The sequence below is a fragment of the Lissotriton helveticus genome, chromosome 5_1 (assembly GCF_964261635.1).
Source record: "Lissotriton helveticus chromosome 5_1, aLisHel1.1, whole genome shotgun sequence".
NCBI classification, from domain to species: domain Eukaryota; kingdom Metazoa; phylum Chordata; class Amphibia; order Caudata; family Salamandridae; genus Lissotriton; species Lissotriton helveticus.
In genome coordinates this window covers 572,817,019-572,831,729 of record NC_136065.1, presented here as the reverse complement: position 1 = coordinate 572,831,729, position 14,711 = coordinate 572,817,019, and positions in this window count along the sequence as shown.

The following is a 14,711-nucleotide window of genomic DNA, read 5'->3' as shown; positions in this document are numbered from 1 at the left end:
ATAGACTTAAAATACAGTTCCTTGAAGTTGATAGCTCCATCCGGGGTTATCACAGCGTCATTAACAACAAATCCAAACAGTTCTGTCTGACCGCAGCATCGTGGGCCAGCTACATCATTGAGAAGATCCGCAAAACAATACCTTTAGAAATGCAGATCGTTGGGGGACTCGCGGTGAGCTATGAGGAGCCTGCCTCGACAAACATCAATTCTAGAGGTAGGCACAGGAGTCATCGGGCCCTTGAAGGGAACCGGAGTCAATGGCGCTGGCATCGGTAGGCCAAGGCTGTGGTGTGGGACCGGCGGTGCATCGGGTAACTTACGAACAGTGCCCTCAAACCTCGGTGCAAGCTGCGACTTCTATGTCGGTATGACGAAGCATAGTTGGGGATACCAGGGCAGCGGCATGAAGTGAGGTGGTGCGAAGTGCGGTGCCCACAGGTCACGGTGCAAGCAGCAGCTCGTTAGCGACATTGGATGTCGTCATCTGTGAGACCAGGGTTTTGGTGTGAAGTGCAGCGTTTCCCTCTGTGGTGCCTTCAGGACAGTGGCATCGTTGACGGCGTTGGGTTGCCTTTTCTTCTATTGCAACACAAAGCACACAGTTCCCAGTGCAGGTAGTAGATGAACTTGAAGTCTTTGCCGTTCCTGAGACTTCTTGCACAGGGGGCAAGCTCTTCCTCAAGCCCCTGGAGCCACTCAAACAAAGAAGTTGCAGAAAGTTCAGTTCAGTACTTTCTCTGCCCAAGACAGAAGCAGTGACTGCAGGCCAGCACTGCAAAGCACGCAGCAAAGTAGTAGTTCCTCCTCACAGGGTTTTTCAGCTCTTCTTCTTGGCAGGTTCCTTGATCCATAAGAGTTCTAAAGTCCTGGGGTCAGGGCCCCAATATTTATACTACATTTACTCTTTCTTCTCTTTGTGGCAAGGGTCTCTGAGCCCTCTCCAAACCAGTTCTACAACTCTCTGGCCCAGCTTCGCTACAGGAGGTAGAGACAGCATTGTGCATAAAAGATACTGCCTATTTAGGTGCTAGTGAAAACTCCTCCCACCACTCTAAATGCAGACCAAGACTGTTGAGCCCAACTATGAGTCACCCAGGAAAGTCAGGACATACCACAACCCCCCTTGTGGCTGTCTAAAGTGAATGCACATCCCCAGCCTCTGCCACTCCAAAACCAGTCAATATAAACCAGCAGAGGGATACTGAATGGTTAGACAAGAAAAAAGTGGTATTTTCAAACACATAATATGAAAATCATCTTTACTAAAAGATGTATTTTTAAATCCTGAGTTCAGACATACTAAACTCTATTTACCCATCTTGCCCCAATGGAAAGTTAGGCTTGTAAGGTGTTACAAAACAACTCAAATGTTAGCCTACGGGACAGATAGCTTGTCAATAGTGAAACATTAAATTGCCAGTATTTCACTATCAGGACATGTCACACACACCAGGGCATGTCTTACTTTCACATACTCTGCACCGTGTCCATGGGGGTATCTTGGGCCTACCAGAGGGATGCCTTACTTGTAAGAAAAGGGAAGGTTCAGACCTGGAAGTGGGGACACTTGCCAGGTCGACATGGCACAAACAACAAGCAGACATTGCAATGGCAGGTCTGAGACACCTTTAAATGGCTGCTTTTGTGAGTGGCACAATCAGTGTTGCAGCCCACTAGCAGCATTTGATTTACAGGCCCTGGGCACACACAGTGCACTATACTAGGAACACGTGAGTAAATCAAATATGCCAAACATGGAAATACCAATTCATAACCACAATTTACAGTAGGAGCACTTGCACTCTGATAGGCGTCATTTCCAAGCCCCGCCCCCTTCCTACAATATGCTAATGAGTTAGCGGAATGTGTCTAACTAATTACTTGCGTTTACGCATTTACATTTATGTTCTGATTATGCAGTTATTCACTTATGCGTGTGATATAGTTTGCAGTGTTCTTAGCTTAGCATGTGTGCCACCATTTTGAATTATTTCTCTCTGCGTGCAAAGTGTACTTGCTCATTCCCCCTCCCGTAGGAATAGGAATAATTCCTCGTGTCAGCATATATGCATTTCTTGGTTTACTGTAGCTGAAGCTCCTGCTAGCGAAACTCCTTATCAGGCCGTTCTCATGCGCTGGGGATGTAGCGGCCTGGCTCTGTGTCCTTGGGAGATGATAACAAGTGTTGCTATTGCAGGTGCAGATGCCTCTTGTATGAGGCCATTGTCCACACTCCTGGTGGACCAGTACTTTTCCATTATGGGCGTGTTTACTCTGCCTTCTCGTAATATAATGTATCACCATGATGATGTGAGGCAGTCCTTCTCGGCACACTCTTAGGGGTGAGGTCGATATAGGGCCCTCTCATATGGGAGTTTGTGGCCTAATAAACTTGCTTTGTTTATTCTTCTCCACTGTCCGGCTGACTTATTTTGTGTAACTATAGGTGAGTGAGGTAAGTCACTCGGGTGGTATTTTAGCCACGCTTATCAGATGGCGCCCGAACAGGGACTCCGCGATTAGGACCTTTCTCACCCGTAAGTGGGTAGCAGAAGGCCGGAGACCCCCTGGTCGGCACGGTGGGTCTGGGATCCCACTTTGATGCCGAGCTTGGTTCTTGCTAGAACAACAAAGAAACAATTGACCAGATAGGTTATTTATACAACAAAGTCTGGTACCACTTACCAAATTAATCTAAGTGGACACACTTGTGATTTAGTATTTTTACTTATTTTTCAGTTTTTAGCACTTCATTTCGTAAATGGCTGAAGAAGGGTACATTAAGTGACAACAAAAATGCACATAAAATGTATGCTCATTAAACATAAACTGTACAATCACCATAAGTGAGACATATTTACAAATATACATTAATACAAACCAAACAGTATAAAACGAGAAATGCCTCTCCTCATTAAATGTTCAAGGCACCAGTCCTAGTATCTAACCTACAAGCCAGCAGGAGGCTTTTTTGATGTAGTTATTAGCCCGCTAGCTTGCCTATACTGGAATGCACAACTTTCTAGGGTCAAAAAATCAGGTTAAATAAATCTTGAATCACACTCCTGATATGCCCTTTGTGTAAATTCTTCCAGTATCGTGCCAACGCGTTTCGGACCCACACGATAATCTGGGGTACTCCTCAGGACCTGGACTGGAAACTTGTCCTGTACTGAACTGTGGCGTGTTTAGCACTGTGTTCCTTCTTGTCAGGGAAATTGCGATTCTGTAGGCGGGATTTTCAGTATTCACCCTTGTAATGTCTCCTCGCTGAGATCGCTCGCGTTTTACTCGGCGGTGTCTCTTCAGCGTCTGCCTTTCGGATCTTCAATCTTCGCCTCTGTCTCACGATCAGCTTGCAATTCGGCGTCTGACGCCCCACCCTGCTGATCGGAGGAGGTCTCGGTCCAGGATCCTACGCCGGAGTCCAGAAGGCGGAACTTTGGAGCTGACCGTGTTGGTCCAGGCAGCCGGAAGTGGAGAACGGTAGAGGTCGGTACCGCACACGGAAGGTAAGTGGTCCGACCGGTGATTGAAGGGGCCGGAGTGCTCCGCGAGACCGGTGTGTCTCTGGTGATTGGAGGAGCCGGTGTGCTTCTGGGGCTAGTGTGCTCCGGGAAACTCAGAGTGCAGGTAGCGCTCTGACAGACTTGATGGAGATTGGGGAACGTTGGTTTGGAAAGAATCTGACTGGATAGTACTGCGGGTTGGTGAGTGGCTTGCTGCGTGAGGATTTTGGGCTCGCCCGAACACCTAATGTGGTGGTTTGCGGGAGAGTGCCGGGTCCCGCGGGGTGTGGCGCCTGCCGATTTCTAGTGCTGCCCGGGAAACGGATTGGTTCCCCAGTCTCGGAACAGCGGGTGTGTGCTGTTCAGTCTGCGGTAGTGTCCAGGTTTCCCAGGACTTGGTCGACGGGCCTTGTCTTATTTTTGGTAACACGTGTTTTGGTGCGGATTCTATTTGATAAAATATATGCATATTGAAACTGTGAATTTTTGTGCTGTTGTGTGTCTGTAAGAGAACAAAATGCTGTGCTTTAGTAAATTGCGGTGTTTCGGGTGTTGTGATGAGGTTTCAGATGTGAGATTGGCTAAGAGCCAACCTGCCCCGCAAGAGGGCTCTCCAAATTTCGACATGTATGTTAAGCATGGCTTACCTCCTATTTTGTTTTCCTCTCTGTGGCATAAGTATACAATGGATAATGTGGATTTGCAGTGGCCTTTATTGGGATCTTTTGACGCAGCAAAATTAGACTATTTACAAGACAAATTGTTTGCTAGGCGCAGCCGTCAGAGTATGTTTGATTCTTTGCGAATGTGGCAGAAAGAGGCACGAGAACGGCAGATAAGGGAGGAGAAGGTAGCTCAGAAGAGATCGGCACAGACCATGGCGCAGAAAGCGAGGGAACACACTAAGAAAGAGAATGAACTGCGGATTGAGCGCGCAGATAGGCGTTTTAGGTTATTGGAAAATAAGTGTTATGTGGTAAAGGAAGAGGACATAGACGAGATGGAAGATATTTTGAGCGCCCGTCCCCCTCCTCCATATGCTCCACAACCGCTGTACCCCGTGCTCGGAGATTCCGCCCCACAAGCGGTGGTTTCAGTTCCCCAAGGCAGTGCCCCTCCCTTGTCCGGTACACCTGCTTCCTCTGCAGCGGGACGTACTTCCCCCTCTGTCACGGCACCCTTGCTCCCTTTCACAGCGGCGAGCCCTGCGTCTGCTGCGCTGCCCCCGGTGTTCTCTGCCAGCCCCGCTATCCCCACTGTCTCTGCCAGCGCCACCCCTCAGAGCTCGTTGCGAACACCCGCTAGAGGAGCGGAAGGCGGGCTATTTACTCAGGTACGGAAGTTACTTACGCGTGCTAATGTACCCCTAGATGAGAAGACCATGGTAGCTAATCAAGCTTGTCAATGGGCCAGGAATAATATTTATTCATTAGAGGATATTTGGTCCACTATGAAGGATTATGAGCCTTTGATGCAACAGCATGCTTTGTGGCACATGTCAACAACTCTAATAGCGCTATGGGAGCAGGGATATGGTGGTGTGGCGCCAGCGGTTCTGCGCGATATTAAAACTCATGCTTATAGGGCTAATACTGGAGCAGCGGAAGTGCTCCGTAGTTTGAGGTACTTTTTGGAGTATAGGAATGAGCTAACAGCGACAGGTGAGACCCATTTCCCGGGGATACATCCGATGCGTGAAGTACACCCTATATTTCACCCTGAGGTACCTGAAATAGTAGACCAGACTACCAAGGTAGTGACTAGACCACGTGTAGATGCCCATTTCCAAGAACAATGGGTGTATACGCCCTGGAAAAGGAGCGAGGTTTTAGCTCTAAAGGCGCAGTTACCCGACTCAAGAAAAAATCCAACGGCTTATTACAAGGAATTAACGGAGGCAGCTTCCTCAACAGTAATGACGTTAGCAGACATTGAGCTATTTTTTGGGTTATTGGTCCCCGTGGATGTGTGGAGACAGGTGAAGGGTTCGGAACATAGAGAGGAGTTAGGCGGTACTTGGGAAGAATTTACAGATTGGGATAAGGAACGAAAGCCAGGTGAGAAGCCGAAGCCTGAGATATTAGCATTACCCGGGCGTATAATTAAGTATATGCACTCACTAATTCCTCCTAAGAAGGTAGATTGGGATAAGCTCACGGCTTGCAAACAGAAAAAGGATGAGGCAGTTTCAGATTTCTTCACTCGTTTTGAAGAAACATTTATGGATTTTAGCGGACAAGATATCTCTCAAGATGGAGGGCTCCGTCTTTTCGTCAACAGATTCGTTACGAATCTGCTGCCAGAAATATCGGCCCGACTGCAAGCATCAGAGAGTACATGGACAACATCCACCCCCTCAGGAATTTTGAGCATGGCCCAGTACTATGAACATAGAGAGAATGAGAATAAGGACAGGCAAGAAAAGAAGGCGAAAGATTTGAAGACATAGGTTTTGTTACAGCAAGTAGCGAAGGGCAGAGGACGGGGAGCCCCGCCCGTGTCAGGTGGTCGAGGAAGTAGCTTCGGAAGGGGAGAGAGAAGGGAGCGTTTGGGACCCAACCAGTGCGCTAACTGCAAGCAGGAAGGGCACTGGTGGAAAGATTGTCCACTGCTACGGTCCCATGCTGGACCTGGAAGAGGACGAGGTCGGGGAGATGCGAATAGGGATACCAGACAGTCCGAGGAGGGCAGGAGACCGGGAGGAAATTATTTTGACGGAGGAAAAGATAGACAGCATTCTCAAAGGGATGGCGATGACGGCAGGGATAGACAGTTCTACAATGATGCGTACGCCATGGATGATTTCACGGGATTTCCCTATAACTAGGACAGCGTAGGGCAGAGTGAGGGACCTGTTTCTGTGGATGTTGATCAACGTGGGCCTTATGTTACGGCAGACTTGTCGGGATCCCAGCAGAAATTTTTATTGGATACAGGTGCTACGAAAAGTTCTGTAGCACGTTCTCAGATACAGCAGGTTCCAGGGGCGGCTCTGTCTGGCAAGAATAATATTTCAGTGGGGTTCTCTGGTACCCCGGTAGTTAGCCCCATCTCTAAGCCCTTGACACTTACGATTGGCCCCTTTACTGTTGACTCCTCCTTTCTCTTGACTTCGAATTGTGGTGAGAACTTACTGGGTTTGGACTTGTTAAAAAGGCTGCATGCACGATTTACTGTTCCCCGGATGGTGTGTACCATACGATGGGTCCTTCTGTCGCGCCCCCGAGTCTGTGGGCAAGTAGTGATACTGATGTGGGAAAAATGGATATTGCACCGGTGTCCATAAATGTTAAGGTAGGAGCGAAGTTACCTCGAATACCCCAATACAAGATCTCTAGAGATGGTGAGAAGGCTCTTTTGCAGATTATACAGGATTTGATTGGCTCAGGGGTAGTCGAGGAAACGGACTCGAATATCTGTAATAGTCCGATACTTCCGATACTTAAAAGATCCTCAGGTGACGCAGGTGAGAATACACCTGATGTCTATCGTTTTGTGATTGATTTACGCCACGTTAACAAGGTTGTTGAGCCCCAGTACCCAGTGGTTTCTGACATTACTACCATTTTGACTATGATACCCCCCTCAGCTAAATATTTTTCAGTGCTAGACCTTAAGAATGCGTTCTTTAGTATACCTGTACACCCAGATAGCAGGTACCTCTTCGGATTCTCATTGGCTGGCCGCAGTTTTAGATTTTGTCGAATTCCTCAAGGCTATACAGAGAGCCCCAGTATTTACAGCCAAGCATTAAAAGCACAGTTAGATGATTTGGAGCTCCCGCAGGGAAATGTCTTGTTGCAATACGTGGATGATATTCTCATCGCCTCCGACAACGAGGAGGGGTGTCGAGAGTCTACCGTTAAATTGTTACACCTTTTGGCTCGTAAGGGACACAAGGTGTCTCTCCCTAAATTCCAGTACTGTCGACAGGAGGTCACCTACCTCGGTCACCTCCTATCGAAGGACGGGAGAAGGCTGACACCAGAGCGCGTTAAGGCAATAACTAACATGGCAGTGCCTAACACACAGCAAGAGGTGCGTGCATTTTTGGGCATAACATCATACTGTCGCCAGTGGATACCTAATTACGCTTTACTAACAAAACCCCTGCTGTATCTGACCACAAAAGAGGTGCGCGAGCCCCTACCTTGGACACCTGCATGTCAAGAAGCATTTGAGTTACTGAAGACTGCTCTATGTTCTGCACCCGTTTTGGGAACACCTAATTACCAGAAGCCTTTTGTACTCTACGTGCATGAGGCGGAAGGTTGCGCGTTGTCTGTCTTAACACAAGATTTTGGAGGGAAACAGAGACCGTGTGCTTACTTCTCTGCAATGCTCGACAACGTGGCAAGAGCGATTCCGAGCTGTCTAAGGGCTACAGCGGCTGCTGCAGTTTCGATAAGACAATCGGCAGGGCTCGTACTGGGTTCAGCTCTTACGGTAATGGTACCACATGCGGTGGACATTTTGCTAAACAGAACACAGACGCAGCATTTAACTAGCGCTCGTCTGACTGGTTATGAGATGACACTATTTGCCCCACACGTGACGATAAAAAGATGCGCTACCCTGAATCCAGCCACATTGCTGCCCCTCCCTTCAGATGAAAAAGATGGTGAAGTGCATGACTGCCTGTTCTGAACAGAGGAAGAGACAAAAGGGAGAGTAGATTTGACGGACAAGCCCCTAGATGACCCCGACGGAGAGTTGTATGTTGATGGGTCTTGTTTTAAACTAGCGGACGGCACCACAACAGCAGCATATGCAGTCACGACTTTACAAACAGTGGTGGAGACTTCTAGAGTCCCGTACAACTCTGCTCAAGCTGCAGAGTTAATAGCGTTGATGCGTGCATGTGAATTGAGTGAAGGATTGGATGTGAACATTTATACTGACAGCCAATACGCCTTTGGCGTGGCTCATAGTTATGGAAGACTGTGGGCAGAGAGGGGATTTTTGACATCACACGGACAACGAATTCAACATGGCCCATTGATATTGCGACTGCTGACAGCTCTAACGCTTCCCAGACGGCTAGCAGTAATAAAGTGTAGTGCACACAAAGCGGTGGTCGATGATGTGGGGCGGGGAAATGCGTTTGCAGATCAGACGGCTAAAGAGACTGCCAGGAACAGACTCCCGCGAATGTTTGTGGCTGGACCGTCTAGATGGGTACCAGACGTTAACATGTTTGCAGATACTGTACAGAGTGTGCGGAACATACAAGAGAAAGTGACTGAGGAAGAGCTGAAAGAATGGAAGAATGGAAAGGGACAGTTAGACTCGGATGAATGTTGGACGGATGTGACAGACAAAAGACGATGGTTGCTCCCAAATGCATATGTCCTTCCAGTGGTGACAATGGCTCATGGACCAGCTCACATAAGTGCCAAGGGAATATGTAAATTATTAGACCCAGTGTGGAGTAATAAAAACATTTCCAGGGTGGCCACTCGTTTGGTACAACAGTGCATGATTTGCTTACGACACAATCCTGGGAAGGGAACACCCGTCTCTGTGGGCAATTTCGCACCCCCGACATATCCCTTTGAAGTAATACAGATGGATTACATTGAAATGGAAAGAGTGAATAACCTTAAATATGTACTTGTGGTGGTGTGCGCCTTTAGTAGGTGGGTGGAGGCTTTCCCAACGAAAGACTGTACAGCCATGTCGACAGCTAAGATGTTGATTAAAGAATACTTTAGCAGGTTCGGGTTGCCTAGAGTGATCTGGAGTGATAACGGCACCTCCTTCAATGCTGAACTGATGAAAAATATATGTAAAGGATTACAGATCTCTCAAAAATTCCACGCAGCCCTACACCCACAGGCTGCGGGTTTGGTTGAGAGATTCAATGGTACACTGAAATTAAAAATGGCCAAGATACAGGAAAGTACTGGGCTACGCTGGCCAGATGCTCTTCCCCTTGCTCTACTCTCCACACGAGTTACAGTGAATTCCAAGACAGGTGTTTCTCCCCACGAAGTTGTATTCGGCCGACCCGCCAATGTGTGGGGAGTTCCTAGACCTAAATGTTTCTCAGAGATAGAATATCCTATGTTGACAGACTACTTGTATGCTTTGACTAAAGATCTCCATTCTGTTCACAAGCAGGTAGCAGACACACTGAAGCCGCTGCCTGAGGGGCCCGGCCACGGCATCAACCCAGGGGACTGGGTCGTCGTTAAGAAGTACCAGCGGAAGTCCTGTTTGGAGCCTAGATGGTCTGAGCCACGGTTGGTGCTGCTCACCACCCGCACCGCACTTCGAGTGGAGGGTCGAAAGGCGTGGACGCACGCCTCTCACGTAAAGAAGGTTCCACTACCTTTACCCTATGATGCATGGGTAAGAGGTGGCATTGCAGATCATGAAACAGAGTCGTTGCCTAAGTACCTCCCTTTTTCTGATGCTGTGTTGATTGGGGAGGAGCACGACGACAAAGTACGGAAGCCAGCCCTGAGTACGAGTAGCGAGGCTTCTATTGGTCACGGTGATCAAGCGACCGAAGCCACCTCTTTTCAAAACGACCCACCAATTTTGTTTTCAGACCCCGAAGTGCGAGGGAGCACTCGCTATAACTTGCGGCCCAGGAAAGAGAGGCAAATACACTGAGCACTGGAAGAAGGGCTGAGATAGGGACTAGGAGTGGACTATATTCGATAGGTTACCATAGCAATAGGGATGGACTGCTGAAAGGAGCCCTGGTGCACTTCTGAAACATTGCTTCTGAGACGTTGCTGAACGGAACATTAGAGTTGTACATGGGCCCAAGTTCTGTGCTCCTGAGTCACTGCAGTTGTGTGACTCCGACGAGGGAATAGGGTTTGCGAGGTCGACAAGCCTGCCTATGAGGCTTTAACGGACATAGGGAGAACAGCCCATCGAAGGGTGAAGAACCCCTCTGGCCGGTTTTGGAGTGTCTGAACTTTTAGTAGTGTCCCTAGCTTTTGAACTTTTAGGATATCCCCTGCCCCGTTTTAGCAGAAATGTATCCTTTTGGCCGTCCGATCCCAGACGAGGAACAGCCTTTTGCTGCTCCTCGCAGACTAGAACCAGATTCACCATGGCGTGCCCTATCACGAAAAAGTAAAATTGTGGTTATTGTGGTGCTCATTATTGTCTTTCTGATAATGCTTAGAATACTGTTTTTCCTGGATAAAGCTTACCCCGTCCACAAATTGGTTCCTACCCCTTCTCCCCTACCAGAACATAATATGGTTACTGTTGATTATGGTGAACAATGCATGAGAAAAGGTTATCGTGATAATGTCTTCATATAAACTCTACATCATGCACACGCTGTATACAATGTGACAGATTGCTGGGTATGTGGGTTACTTCCTTCTGCAGCATATAAGAAGGATAGGTTATTGGCACTGCAATTGACCCCTGTGAATAGCTGTGTGGGCTGGTACACCTTGATAGGTAGGGTAAAGTTTTTTCAGCAGCCTGACTCTCTCACCCCACGACTCCCCGACAGTAAATCTACACTGACGATGCGAGTACGCCCTTTGCCTCCCTCATCCCTTGGACGGTTATTTACTGATGGACGTTTTGACCAAAAGTTTTTGGAGACTTGCTCGAAAAAGTTGGACAAATTTCTGATACCTAATGACACTGATAAGGTACGAGAGAGTTTTCTACAGTTGAACTCTTCTCCAGCATACCGACGCCCTCCTGCAGCAAATAGTAGTGGTCATTCCCTGGTGCCCCTAGCAGTAGTGGGACCCTCGCCTTATTTCTGTATACAGGGTAGAGGTCCGATAAAGGTGGGTGACAGCGTTTGTAATGTGACTACCTCGATTTGGCTGACCCTTAGTCCTTCGCTCGTCACTCCCCCTAATGTCTACTTTGTATGTGGAGATAGTGGGTATCTGTGGTTGCCTGAGGGTTGGGGTGGGACATGTTACCTGGCGTATTTACTCCCTCCTGTTTACGTAGCACCTTTGGATTATCATAAGACACATAGGAGGTTTGATGTGGTGCAAGGACAGCGAAAAAGGAGGGAACTTCAAGTTGATGACGTAGATCAGACGGACACCGCTGGACAGCAGTTTAGTGATTTCTCTAAAGGCCTGTTGCCATTCTGGGGCCCTATCTTTAATAGTAGGACCATCAGACGCCTTTCACGGGTCATGGAAAAGGTAGTCAATACCGAAGCTGATATTGCAGCTAATATGTCACTGGAGATGCAGGCTATGAGATTATTTACAATTCAGAATAGAATGGTTCTTGACGTCATCCTGGCGGATAGGGGTGGAGCTTGCCGCGTCATCGGGACGTCTTGCTGCGTGTATATTCCTGACTCCGCCCCGACAGTTAACTTGGCTGTGCAGAAACTTCATAGGTTAGCTGCTGAACTCCATCAATATACCGGTACCTGGTCCCTAAAGACATGGTTATGGGGTCTTTTCTCTTCCTGGGGTTGGAAAATATTCATGGTCATTGCTGGTGTAATAGGGGTCCTACTGTCATGCTGCCTATGTGTTTACTGCCTACCCCCTTGTTGCTCCATGTGTGCCAGCAATATGCGAAAGGCTACGAAAAGATCGAAGCAATATCCTGTCTCCAATGCTGTTGAGCTTACTGATGCTAATTGGTTGATACTCATTCATGATGATGTTCTGGTTTAAGTATGTCTTTCCAGTTTTTCCCTGCCCATAGATTTTTGCTGTAAAGGCCCTCCTTTTGGTTAATAAATGGAAACAAAAGTGTTAGCCACAGTCCGCTAAAAGGAGGGTCTGATAGGCGTCATTTCCAAGCCCCGCCCCCTTCGTACAATATGCTAATGAGTTAGCGGAATGTGTCTAACTAATTACTTGCGTTTACGCATTTACATTTATGTTCTCATTATGCAGTTATTCACTTATGCGTGTGATATCGTTTGCAGTGTTCTTAGCTTAGCATGTGTGCCACCATTTTGAATTATTTCTCTCTGCGTGCAAAGTGTACTTGCTCATTCCCCCTCCCGTAGGAATAGGAATAATTCCTCGTGTCAGCATATATGCATTTCTTGGTTTACTGTAGCTGAAGCTCCTGCTAGCGAAACTCCTTATCAGGCCGTTCTCATGCGCTGGGGATGTAGCGGCCTGGCTCTGTGTCCTTGGGAGATGATAACAAGTGTTGCTATTGCAGGTGCAGATGCCTCTTGTATGAGGCCATTGTCCACACTCCTGGTGGACCAGTACTTTTCCATTATGGGCGTGTTTACTCTGCCTTCTCGTAATATAATGTATCACCATGATGATGTGAGGCAGTCCTTCTCGGCACACTCTTAGGGGTGAGGTCGATATAGGGCCCTCTCATATGGGAGTTTGTGGCCTAATAAACTTGCTTTGTTTATTCTTCTCCACTGTCCGGCTGACTTATTTTGTGTAACTATAGGTGAGTGAGGTAAGTCACTCGGGTGGTATTTTAGCCACGTTTATCAACTCTAACACTGAACAGCAGTGAGAAAGTGTGCAGAGGCACTAAACAAGAAAAAGGCAGTCCAATGTACCATTAAAAATATGAGGTAAGAAAGCAAAAAGACAGAGAAAATATGCCAAAAGATGCCAGGGCTAACACTGGTCAATTATTCCACTTGCATTTTGAAGGCTGCTGCTGGGCCTAGTGCCTTAAGCCTGACGTTTGCCGACACTTTACACAGTTCCATCTTCTGGCATGCTGCTGCAGGAGTCCCTTCTGGACTCCGTGTCCAAAGCCGGAGGAAGTCCCTAGGGACTGTCAATACAACCTCCTGGTAGAATGCAGACTGCTGCTGACCTCTGAAGTGACACTCCCTACAGCAGACTGACACTGAGAACCTGACACACTCCTCCCCAGTGGTGATATGACTATGCCTGTGCCCTCCTGTGCTTCCTTACAGGACACTGTTAAGCTCCTCCTCCAGTGCCCCCTGCCATCAATCTAACACTGCGAGGCAAAGATGCTGCTCCCCATTCTGGCCCAACCCTTTGAGTGTACTTTCTTTGCTATTCACAAACCAGGACAGGACCACTCCTTCCTTATTCCTAGCATCAGCCTGAATCTGACTGGTATTTTCTATAGAATAAGGTGCTCCTTACACCTTCAGGTCATTGCATAGCCGCAGATGATGGCTTCTGTTGATGTCTCTAGCAAGTGGTGGTCCCTTAGCTGGTTCGGAGGTCCGGTCCTCTCAGGAGGGAGTCTTTCTGGCTGCTCCCTGCACCACTCGCAGTCACATAGACCATGTCATAACCGCTCAGAAGAAACAAACGGAAGTGCTACCATAGGGACAGCTGCACCACCGCCATCGGTTGGTTTGCTGAAAACCTGGCTGCCAATCTATCTGCTCTGAGGCAGCAGCAGCATTTATTTCTGTGTCTAGTAAAATTGGGTCGTGCTTTCCAGGATGGGTCATTTTTTCTGCTAGTTGTATGTATGTTACCTCGGTGAAAATCAACACTGTATGCTGTGTAATCCTTTGATGAAGATCCACGAGCTTCCACTCTCACTTCTGCAGATCTGTATTTTTTCACACCCAACCCTACGCGACCATTAGCATCACTTTCCGCTTGCCTCACTTGGTCATCACATATTAAAGTTGGTTAAAGTCTGAAATAGAGCAGAGGCAACCAGGTATTTTAAGATCTTATGTCAAAGACAAGAATTGAGCCCCGAATGGACTAATTAGATTGATCCATCAATAAAAGGGCCTTTTGCCACCACAATGGCAAACCTCAATCCATCAATGGCTGCTTAATGTGGGCGACTTATTATGTGAATTATATCTATAACAACCAGTGGTGCAGGGCTATGACAGTTTGCCTACCTGTGTACACCTTATTAGCTATGCAACACATACAATGTTGTCTCTAGCCTCGCCTAAAAATAAAAAGTTGAAAGTTCATGTAATTTAAATTTGTGAGTTGCAATTAAGCAAAGTTGCATTTGCTGAAGGCAGGTGAGCCGCAGACTGCACAAGTATTGTGATGGTAGAGCATTTGCAGAAAGTGAAATAGAACAAGCATTGGCAAAGGAAACAGGGTACCCATTGTCTTTTCCAATGATTTGTCACCATACTGTACAGCATACCTGATGCTGTGCAACATGGCTAAAGAAGAATTAAAAAGTAGCTCATGATGTGAATAGATCGGCATAAAAGTTTTGTAAACTTGGAAGGGGAAAGCAACATAGGGGGCTTAAGTAACACAGGGGCTCGAGTGGA